The 11,975-nt window shown below is 35.9% G+C and overlaps 1 pseudogene; it reads right to left on the bottom strand.

The window, feature by feature from the left end:
• Positions 1 to 7,709: 7,709 nt before the first annotated feature.
• On the bottom strand, positions 7,710 to 11,126 carry LOC134372443 (vomeronasal type-1 receptor 1-like; annotated as a pseudogene).
• Between the last annotated feature and the right edge of the window lie 849 nt (positions 11,127 to 11,975).

Below are 11,975 nucleotides of genomic sequence, written 5' to 3'. Positions count from 1 at the left end.
CCTCTTTTACTACCGTGACAGATCACTTGAATAATTATGTAAGGAAACAGGCACCAGGCTTCCTGGCCTTAAATTAAATTTGTGGATATCAGGTAGTGTCTTAATAGTGCTTAGCAAACCTGTTAAGTTTTTCCTAATATGGCTATGTCAAATATTCCAACAATCCTTTCCAATCTACTCCTCTCTCCATTCCCTCTTTATATTTTATGCTTCTCTTCTGTTCTGGTGATGTCAGGATCTCATAATTCTTTGAGGACATAAAAGCAGAAAGATGGAATATCCCTTTGTTGTCTCACCACCAAATTGACAACTTTTAACTTCACCTGTTCTGCCTTTCCTATTATCCCAGAAAAGTGTCCCTGCTCTGATCATGCATCCTGTCCCATCTTGAATTCTCAAGGACTGTATGACTAAGCTATTACCTTCTCACTACTGTGTTAACCATTTTTCCTATGTTCTGCTTATTTACAGCAACATTCAAACATGGTTGTGTCACCTTTAAGAAAATATTCTGCTGGATCATACCCAAATCAGGCAAATGCTTAGTGGTAGCCAATCAAGTAATTTCTTCACTTGGTGTGTTCAGCCTTTAAAAAGCCTGTGCTGTTCACTCTGCTAAAGAGGAACTCTCTGAACTTCTGGTTCTGAGTGCAGCCTGCTTCATGAATCATTCTTTGCTCAAATAAACTCTTAAATTTGTTTTGTCTAAAGTTTTTCTTTCAACATTCCCTTTCCTCTTAGACTATTGACCATTATCTTATTGAGTGACAAAAACATATTGAATTAAGATTAGTATGTGTGTTCGTTTTATATGTTAAAAATAAATGTCAAATTAAAAAAAAATTCCATTGATTTTACAACCTTCCTTCATCTGGTGTGACATTTCCACCGTTTCTCATCACAACAAAAATTCTTTTAGACCATGTGGACATTCCTTGGCTTCTCCTTCACTGCCCATACTAGTAGGTAAGTTTGCACTCTTTATTAAAAATGTGATTTAGATTACCACTGACTTCACATTACCTAATTTGTTGTCACATCAATTGAAATCTTAGATTTCAGCACAATTAATGACTCTTTATAAGCTTGACACCATATAATGAATTGAATGTCCTTCTTAGAGGTAAATTCAGACTCCTCTTGTTCTATAAAACCTTATTATAAACTTTTTTCTGCCTTTAAAAATACATTTTTATTTGCTTAATCATTGAACAGACAGAATTGAGAAAATACTTTGTGCCAGTTCTGGAGATTCCATAGTGAACAAACAAACCTAGTTATTGCCTTTTTAGTGATTACTAAAAACATAAACACACAATGCATGCTATGATGTATGTTGTATGAAGGAAAAATATCCGTATGATTTCTTGGCTCACTGTAAGATGTCTGTGACTCCAAAAACACTTGGCTCACTTATCCCTTTAAAAGGCTTTTTTATCTTTCATCTTGGAGTTCCCCACCCACTCTGAAAATGTCTTGTTCTACACTATCCTTTATCATCTTATTCTTTGCTGTGCTTATACTGCACCTCCATGGTTCCTTAGTCTACTCTCTGGACCTATCACTGTTTAAGACTACCATGGGCATTGGGCTGAATCTTTCCAGGATTGTCAAATCTCCGTCTGTCTCTTACTCTTGGTAACAGGTCCCATTCCCTAAAATGGGTACACTGAGCTAAACTGTCTTCAGCTTTCTGGCTTCAGACGTCGTATATCTTGCAGCCCTAGCTCTTGAATGCCTCAACTCAGAGTCACTTTGTTACACTATAAGCAAAAGTCTACTATCTGGATCCTAAGGATCATTTCATAGAAGTCTGGAAGAAAATCCAAATGCACAAAAGCTAACTTGCTCACGTATCTAATACAGCCCTTGCTGTCAGCTCAGTTAAATATGTCATCTAGATGGAAGATCTGAATGACTTGCTGCCTTCTTCTTAATTTTGAAAAATAAAACTCAGAATGATTTCCTGAACCCTGAGCTTCATTTCAAACTCAGCAACAACTAGCTGAATAACTCTTAATTTTTACATGTTCATCCAAGTACCAATAAACATATGTAAATCACTTTGATCCAAATCACTCTCAATCCTCTTATTGAATAATTTATATATGCAATTAAATATACTTCATATTATTGCTTGTTTCATTCTTGATATCCTTAAAATCTGTTTCTACCTGAAATTTAATAATATCTTGTTCATTTTTTTCCATGTTTAACTTCACATTTAGTGCGGGTTTTTTTTTTTTTTCCAGTAATAGCAAATGGATATTTCCTTTCCTTTCTTTCTTTCCTTCTTTTTTTCTTTTTTCTTAAAACCACACATTTATTCTTTCTATTCTGGAGGCCAGAAGTCCAAAATCAGTATCACTAGGTCAAAAACAAGGTATTGGAAGAATCACAGTCCATCTGGAGGCTCTATGAGAAAATCTGTTTCTTGCCTGTTCCAGTTTCTGGTGGCTGCCAGCATTCCTTGGCTTGTGGGCACATCAGTACAATCTTCAAGGCTAGTGTCTTCAAATCTCTCTCTGCTCTGTCTTTATATTGCCTTTTTTTCTGTGAGTAGTCAAATCTCCCTTTGCCTCCCTCTCATAAGAATGCTTGTAATTGCATTTAGGCTATACCTAGATAATCTAAAATAATCTTTCCATCTCAAGATGCTTAAAATAATCACATATGTAATGACCCCTTTTCCTTGTAAAATAACATTTACAGGTCCCAGGCATCAGGACCTGATGTCTTTGGATGGTATTATTAACCTCTTGCAATAACCTAACATATCTTTCTAAGGGAAGATAAAGAGTAACTTGATTTTTTACAGTAACATCCAAAATTTTCATATGAAATCTTCCTAGTGGAACCTCTTAGTAATGGGCAGAATGGCTTAGCTTAACTGTTTGAACTAAGCTTGAAGCTATGCTTGAATGTTATGACCAATTTGCTCTAAGTACATTATGAAATGATGTTCTTCAAACTTTAGCCCTTTGAAAAATTAACAAGTTAAAGGTACATTCAAATGTAGCATGCTCTTATAGCCCTTTCAAATGCATTAACATGCTGGGATTATGATCTCAGTACAGAAATTAATTCCAGGAAATAGTAAAAAGCTAACATGCTATTCAACTTCTTATTGATTATAGCAATTACAATTCAATTCAATTACAGTTGCAGAATGTAAGAGGAGTACAAGTTAATTTAAGTAAATTTTTAATTGAGCTATAACATAAGTTGACAAATACTGCATGATATCACTCACATATGGAATCTAAAAAAAGAAAAAAAGTGGTTCTCATAGAAGTAGAGAGTAAAATAATGGTTACCAGAGGCCGGGAGAGGAGAGGGAGGGGGAATAAGTGGTGTGCTAACGAGTACAAAACTATGCTATGTACTCCAAGTAGAATATTATACACTAATGAAAATGAAAGAACTACTGATACATGAAAGAACATTGATAAGTTCACAAGCAGAATTTTAAACAGAAACTAGACACAAAAGAGTACAAATTATATGGTTCTATTTACATACATTTCAAGAAACAGGCAAAACTCATCTGTGGCAATGGAAGTCAGAGGGGGTTTAGGGGTTGAGAGGGACCACATGAAAGACTTCTCAGGGTACTGGAAATGTATTCATGATCTGAATGCTGTTTACTTGCGTTAATACGTTTTTTGAAAATTCATCAAGCTGCACATTTATCATTTTTTGCAGTTTTCTCTATGTGCCTGACTTACTTCACTTAACATGATGGTTTCCAGTTCCACCCATGTTGCTGCAGATGGCAGGATATCTTTTTTGTTATAGCTGAATAGTATTCTACTATTGTATATACCACAGCTTTTTAATCCATTCATTCATTGGTGGGCGTTTAAGTTAATTCCATCTCTTGGCTATTGTGAATAGTGTTGCAATGAACATGAGTGTGCAGGTGTCTTTTTGATATATTGATTTTATTTCCTTTGGGTATATTATACACAGTAAAGGGATAGCTGGGTCATAAGGTAGATCTATTTTTACTTCTCTGAGGAATCTCCATACTATTTTCCACAATGGCTGTACCAATTTACATTTCTACCAACAATGTAGGAGAGTTTCCTTTTCTTCACATCCCTGTCAGCACTTTTATCTTCTTTCTAGTTTATAATAGCTGTTCTAACTGGAGTGAGATGATATCTCATTGTAGTTTTAATTTGCATTTCCCCGATGATCAGTGATGTTTAGCGTTTTTTCATGTGCCTGTTGAACATCTGTAAGTCTTCTTTTGAGAAATGTCTGTTTAGGTCCTTTGTCCATTTTTTAATTGTATTATTTGGGGGGCTTTTTGCTGTTGAGTTGTTTGAATTCCTCACATATTCTGGGTATTAGTCTTTTGTTTGATGTATAGTTTTCAAGTACTTTCTCCCATTCTGTAGGTTGGCTCTTCACTTTGTTGATAATGTGTCTTGCTGTGCAGAAGCTTTTCCATTTCATGTAGTCCCATTTGTCTACTTTTGCTTTAGTTGCCTGTGCCTTTGTAGTCTTATTTTTAAAAAGTGCTACCCACCCCCATTTCATGTACCATTTCCCCTATGTTGTCTACTAATAGTTTCATAGTTTGGGGTCTTAAATTTAGGTCTTTAATTCATTTTGAGTGAAGCCATCTGGTCCTGGGTTTTCTTTTTGGGGAGACTTTTTATGACTGCTTCAATCTCATTACTCATTATTGGTCTGTTTAGGTTTTCTAGTTCTTCATGATTCAACCTTGGTAAGTTGTATGTATCCAGGAATCCATCCATTTCTTCTAAGTTTTTCCAGTCTGTTCACATATGGTTGTTCATAATAGTCTCTTATGATCCTTTGTGTTTCTGGGGTATCAGTTGTAATATCTCCTTTTTCATTCTGATTTTATTTATTTGAGACATTTCTTTTTTTTCTTTGTTAGTCTAGCTATGGGTTTGTAATTTTGTTTATCTTTTTGAAAACCCGACTCTTTGCTTCATCATTCTTTTGTATTGTTTTGTTAATCTCTAATTCATTTACTTCTGCTGCGAACTTTGTTATTTCTCTCCTTCCAAAAGATTTTGGGTTTGGTTTGTTATTGTTTGTTTAGGTCCTTGAGGTGGAACATTGTTTATTTGAAGTCTTTCTTCTTTTTGGATGTAGGCATTTATTGCTGTAAACTTCCCACTTACAACAGCTTTCACTGTATCCCACAGGTTCTGGTATGTTGTGTTTTCATTTTCATTTGTCTCCAAGAACTTTTTAAATTTCCATTTTAAATTCTTCTTTGAACCTATTCATTGTTTAGAGGCACATTGTTTAATTTCTGTGTATTTGTATGTATTCTAGTGTCCCTTTTGTTGTTGATTTCTAGTTTTATTCTGTTGTGGTTGGACAAGGTAGTTGATGTGATTTCAATTTTTAAAATTTTGGAGACTTGTTTTGTGACCTAACGTATGGTCTATTCTAGAGAATGTTCCATGTTCTGCTGAGAAGAATGTGTATTCTACAGCTATTGGAGGAAATGTTCTATAAATGTTTGTTAGGTCCAATCAGCCTGGAGTAGAGATTAATTCTGATGTTTCCTGATTAATTTTCTGTCTAAATGATATGTTATTTACTGAAAGTGGGGTGTTAAAGTTTCCAGCTATTACTGTGTTGGAGTCTATCTCTCCTATTAGGTCTAATAGTAATTGCTCTGTATAACTGGGTGCTCTGGTGTTGGATGTGTATATATTTAGAATTATTATATGCCCTTATTGAATTGATCTCTTTACCATTATATAATGACCTTCCTTGTCTTTTTTTTTTTTTTTTTTTTTTTTTTTTTACTTTCCTTGGCTTGAATATAAGAATAGTTACTGATGCTCTTTTCTGGTTTCCATTTGTATGAAATATCTTTTTCAATCCCTTCACTTTCAGCTGATGTGTGTTGTAATAGGTGAAGTGAGTTTCTTGTAGGTAGCATATAGTTGGTTTTTGTTTTACAATTCATCAGCCCCTCTGTGTCTTTTAATTGGGGCATTTAATACATTTACATTTAGAGTATTGATAAATAGTGAGTTGTTACTGTCATTGTGTTACTTTTTTTTCTGGTTGTTTTGCAGATCCTTTTTTCCTTTTTTTCCAGTCTGTCTTCATTTGTGGTTGAGTGGTTTTCTCTAGCAGTATATTTTGATTTCTCACTATTTTTAGTGTGTCTCTGACAAGTTTTTGTGTTATGATTACCATGAGGCTTACAAAAAACATGTTACAGTTAGGATATTTTAGACTAATAACAATTTAACTTGGATATAAAAAAAACAAAAAAACAAAGCCAACTCTATTCTTTGGTGTCATTCTGCCCACTTTTTTGACATTTTGTTGTTTCAAGGTACAGCTGTTAATATTGCCTTTCTCTAATATGGTTGTTGTATTTTTTATTGTCTCATTAGGTTGGTCCTTTTGTCTTCATTCTAAGTACATAAGTGGTCTATTCACCACCTTATAACACTGGATTATTTTGAGGTTGTCTGTGTACTTACTTTATTAGTGAGTTAGTTATGTATCTTCACATGTATTCTTGCCATTCTTTAGCGTCATCTTCTTTCAAACTGAAGAACTCCCTTTTAGCATTTCTTGTAAGGCAGGTCTACTGTCAATGAATTCCCTTAGCTTTTGTTTGCTTGGGAAACACATTATTTCTCTTTCATTTTTGAAGGTTAGTTTTGCTGGATACAGAGTTCTTGGCTGACAGGTTTTTTTCTATCAGCACTTTGAATATATCATCCTATTCTCTTCTGGCCTGTAGTGTTTCTACTGAGAAATCTTCTGAAACATATTGGGGTTCTGTTGAATGTTATGTGTTTCTTTTCTCTTGCTGCTTTTAGTATGCCTTCTTTGTCTTTGGTTTTTAATAATTTGGTTATGATATGCCCTTTGGGTGTTTCTCTTTGGATTGAATTTTATTGGTGACCTCTGAGCTTCCTGTACCCGGAGATTGTCATCTTTCTCCATACTTGGGAAATTTTTAGTCAATATTTCCTTGAATATGCTTTCTAGGTCTCTTACTTTTTCCTCTCCTTTGGGTACACTAATTATGTGGGGGCTATTTTAGGGAGTTCCATAATTGATGAATTTCTTTTTCATGTTTTTTATTTTTTTCTTTCTGTGCCACTGATTGGAAAATTTCATATGTTCTGTCTTCAAATTCACTGATCCTTTCCTCTGATCAGATCTGCCATTGAATCTTACTATAGAGCTTTTCAGTTCATGTAACATATTCTTTATTTCTAGAATTTCTACTTTTTTAATTGATTCTGTTCCTGTCAGTTTTTCATTCTGCTCCTGATTTGTTTTCCAAATATCATTTAATTTTCTATCTGTATTTTCTTGTGACTTCCTGAACATCCTTAACAGAGTTACTCTGAATTCTCTGAGAGACATTTCATAAGTCTGCTTTTCCTCTGGGTCCATTGCTGGTGTTTTGTTTCCTTTGTTGGTGTCATATTTCTCTGTTCTTCCTTGATCTTTGTGTCTTTACATTGATGCCTGGGCATTTGAGGATGCTGCTACCTCTTCTAGGTTTTATAGGTGCTTTTTGATGGTGTTATACCTTTACTGGTTAATATCAGAGCTTTGTCTCTAGTCTTTATATATATATATATTTAAATTATTCTGTGGTAGATTATTAGCTACCACCCCCACTGAAACTCTGTCTCTCCCACCCAAGAGAAGGCAGGAGCACAGCTGGGGGCCTATGCACTGGAACTAATTTTCTGTCCTGCGGTTAATTCCTGAATTGGGGGAACTTCCTGTGGGGATCAGAACTTGAGCTCTGTGTTTGAGCTAAATTGCTGCTTCGCTGCTGATTCTCAGACTGGGGAAGGCTTTTTGTGTAGATCAAATTTTAATTGTTGGCATTTTAATCACTTCCACATTTTGTGAGGTCTCCATAGATGCAAATAGGCTGTGTAGAAATTCCAGCCCAGGTCTGAGTATTTTCTACAAACTGCACACCCTGCAATTCTATTGATCTGACTGGTCTCCACTGAGTGGCACCCATGCCTATCAGAAGGCCAATCAGCTGTGCACACTTTGCCCAGTGTTCCTGTGGCAGGCCAGCTTCTCCCCTGCACTCCAATGCTTCTGTGGAGCAGACTTTGCAGGAATCTTTTGTGATGACTCACCAACTTTTGGGTAGCTCCTTTCTCCACTTGGCTTTGGCCCCTCACTATCATTCCAGGTCCAGAGGAATGCTGACAGTGGCCTTGCTGGCCTGGGGGCTGGTATGGTGCACTCCAAATCTCTCTTCTCTTCTGCAGAGTCCAAAGAGCTTCACGTAAAGGGTGCCTCGTAGCTTTTCCATATCCCACTAGTAGCTACATGTGCTGAAGTTGCTCTCCACTCCACACCGTGCTGGCCCAGAAGTGGCTAGGGCTGGTTGCAGTAGTCCCTACCCTCTCTCACTGCAGCCTCTCATGTCTTCACAAACTTTGCAGGTCTCTCCTCAACCCCAAGCTCCAGTGGTCCCAGGATGGCAGTCTTTTCTTTTTAATACTTGTAATTTGATTGGTTGTGACTGCAAACAATGCTTAGGATCATCTATTCCACCATCTTTATGATGTCACTCCAGTGAATACCCATGGTGATCATTTCAACAGATGTGGAAAAATCATTTGATAAAATCGAACACCACTTCATGAACAAACATTCAACAAATAAAGGGCATATATGACAAGCCCACAGCTAATATCATACTGAATGGACAAAAATGGGAGGCTTTTCTTTTAAGATGTGGAACAAGACATGGGTGCCCACTTTCCCCACACTTAGTCAACATAATACTGGAAGTTCTAACCTGTGCCCTAAGGCAAGAGAAAGCAATAAAGGGCATCCAAATTGAAAAGGAGGAAGTCAAACTACTCCTACTTGCAAGAAGACATGATCATATGCATAGCAAACCCTAAAGACTACACTGAACAATTACTAGAACTAATAAGTAAAGTGGAAGGATACAAAATCAACACACAAAATGAATAGCATTTCTATACACCAATAAAAAAATCTGAAGATGAAATCAAGAAAGTAATCCCTTCACAATAGCTACCAAAAAAATTAAATACCTAGGAGTAAATTTAACAATAGAGGTGAAAGACCTCTACAACAAAAACTAGGAAATATTGGTGAAAGAAATTAAAGAAGACATAAATAAATAGAAAAATATTCCATGTTCATAGATTGATATCATCAAAATGCCCATATTATCCAAAGCAATCTACACACTTAACACAATTGCTATCAAAATACCAATGACATTCTTTATAGAAATATTTAAAAATCTTAAAATTTGTATGGAACCATAAATGACCCCATAATGCCAAAGCAACCTTAAACAAAAAGAACCAAGTTTGAAACATCACACTATCTGATTTCAAAATATACTATAAAGGTATAGTAACCAAAACAGCATAGTGGTGGCATAAAAACAGACTAATTGGCCAATGGAACATAATAGAGAGCCCAGAATAACAGCCAACCAGTTTTCAACAAAAAATCCCAAAAATATACACTGGGGAAGGGAAAGCCTCTTCAATAAAGGATGCAGAGAAAACTAGATATTCACATGCAGAAGATTAAAACTAGACCCCTATCTCTCACTGTACACAAAAATCAAATCAAAATTAATTAAAGACTTAAATTTAAGACCCCAAACTATGAAACTACTAGAAGACAACTTAGGGAAAATGCTACATGAAATGGGAGTGGGCAGAACTTTTGAGCAAGACTACAAAGGCATAGGTGAGTAAAGCAAAAGTAGACAAATGGGACTACACAAAACTAAAAACCTTCTGCACAGCAAGGGACACTGAACAAAGCGAGGAGAAAACCTATAGGATGGGAGAAAGCATTTGTAAACTACACATCAGGCAAGGGCTAATACTTAAAATATATGAGGAATTCAAACAACCCAACAACAAAATAAATAAATAAGTAAATAACCAATTAAAAAATAGGCAAAGGACCTCAACAGACATTTCTCAAAAGAAGACTTACAGATGTACAACAGGCACATGAAAAAATGTTAAACATCACTAATCATCAAGGAAATGCAAATTAAAGCCACCATGATATATCACCTTACTCCAGTTTGAATGACTATTATCAAAAGGACAGAAAATAAGAAATGCTGGTGAGGATGTGGAGAAAAGGGAACTCTCTTACATTGTTGGTGAGAATGTAAATTGGTACAGCCACTGTGAAAACAGTATAGAGATTCTTCAGAGAATTTAAAAATTACCTTATGACCAAGAAATCCCACTACTGGGTACGTTCCCAAAGAAAATGAAATCAATATATTGAAGAGACACCTGCACTCCCACATTAATTGTAACACTATTATTCACTGTAGCAAAGACATGAAATAAACCTAAGTGCCTATCAACAGATAAATGGATTTTTAAAACAACTGTGGCTCTGGCCTCATGGGACGATCTGGAGGAGAGTCTGTTGTCGTGAATGTGTTGGACTCGCTGCTTGTGCCTGTGCAGGATAAGGACCATGGAGCCCTGGAGCCACTGGTCCAGATCATAAGACCCAAACACATAACATCAATGAGAGAAAAAATGATTGCAAGTAATAAGACATTAAGTTTATCCTGTATAAGTGAGGAATAGTATCCATAATTTGTTTCCACACATATCTGTGCTATTTCTTGGGCCAGTCACTTCCAAAGGAATTATAGCACTTGTCAAGACATGCAGGGTCCAACAGAGAAAACAGCAGAAGCTAATGCTCTTTGGAGATTGAATTTTGAGCTCTATCTACCTAGAGATATTGGAATAAAGTTTAATGGCCTGGAAGCCACTCAGCAGGCAGGTGGTGCTGAGGGAAACTCCTCTGCCCACTCTGTGAAAATAGAAAACAACTTTACATCCAACATCACCCAGAAAATATTTCCATCCAAAAGCTGCTATTGTCTGAGGGATACCTCTTGAGAAAAGCACCAAGGAGTTGGCTAAGACCAACTGGTTAATAATCAGGTCTGTGGATCTGAGATTTTTCCCAGTGATCAAAATGAAGTTATAAAAGCAAAAGAGTGAGGAATTCCCCAGGATCCCAGCTCCTGTTTGGGTGAGTAATATGATCCCCATTTCCAAGTTGGCAGAGCCCATCACTTCAATATCTGTGAGATCTGGGGGAGTGAGAAAAGTTGTTAGAAAAATAAATGCATGGGGCCAACCTGCGTCTCACTTGGAGAGTGTGGCGCTGACAACACCAAGTCAAGGGTTTGGATCCCCTTACCGGTCATCTTCTGGAAAAAAAAAGAAAAAGAAAAAGATATGCACAAATGTACTACCTCCATCTACCTAACCTTTGCTAAATCTAATAAATATTTCCCTCTTTATATCATACATACTTTATATGGAAACTAAGAATATGTGCTTATTGATTAAGGTCCAGTGTTGGAAATGTCCATTTAAAGAGAGCTCTTTGAAGAAGTGATGGCCCATTCACATATTATTATCCACTAGAGCTGTAAAAGTAATTAAACAACATCTCTATAAGGATGCATAATGTCACCATTGGGATATCCTCTTTAGTTAAAAAAAAATACAGAAGAGGATGCATAGTATGATACATATTTTCTGATTACAAAGAAATATATTATATCAAACTAAAAAGCTTCTGCACAGCAAGGGAAACAATCAACAGAGCAGAAAGACAGCCTATGGAATGGGAGAAAATATTTGTAAACCATACATCTGACGAGGTATTAATATCCAGAATATATAAAGAATTCAAACAACTATACAATAAAAAAAAAACAAATAATCCAATTAAAAAGTGGGCAAAGGAGATGAATAGCCATTTTTTCAAAGGAAAATATGCAAATGGCCTACTGGCACATAAAAAAATGCTCAACATCACTAGTCATCAGGGAAATGCAAATCAAAACCACATTGAGATGTCATCTAACCCCAGTTAGACTGACCATTATTTAAAAGACCAAGACCAAGAAG

The sequence above is a fragment of the Cynocephalus volans genome, chromosome 3 (assembly GCF_027409185.1).
Source record: "Cynocephalus volans isolate mCynVol1 chromosome 3, mCynVol1.pri, whole genome shotgun sequence".
NCBI lineage: Eukaryota > Metazoa > Chordata > Mammalia > Dermoptera > Cynocephalidae > Cynocephalus > Cynocephalus volans.
Note: the sequence above shows the minus strand (reverse complement) of the source record. Positions and strands in the feature narration are given on the sequence as shown.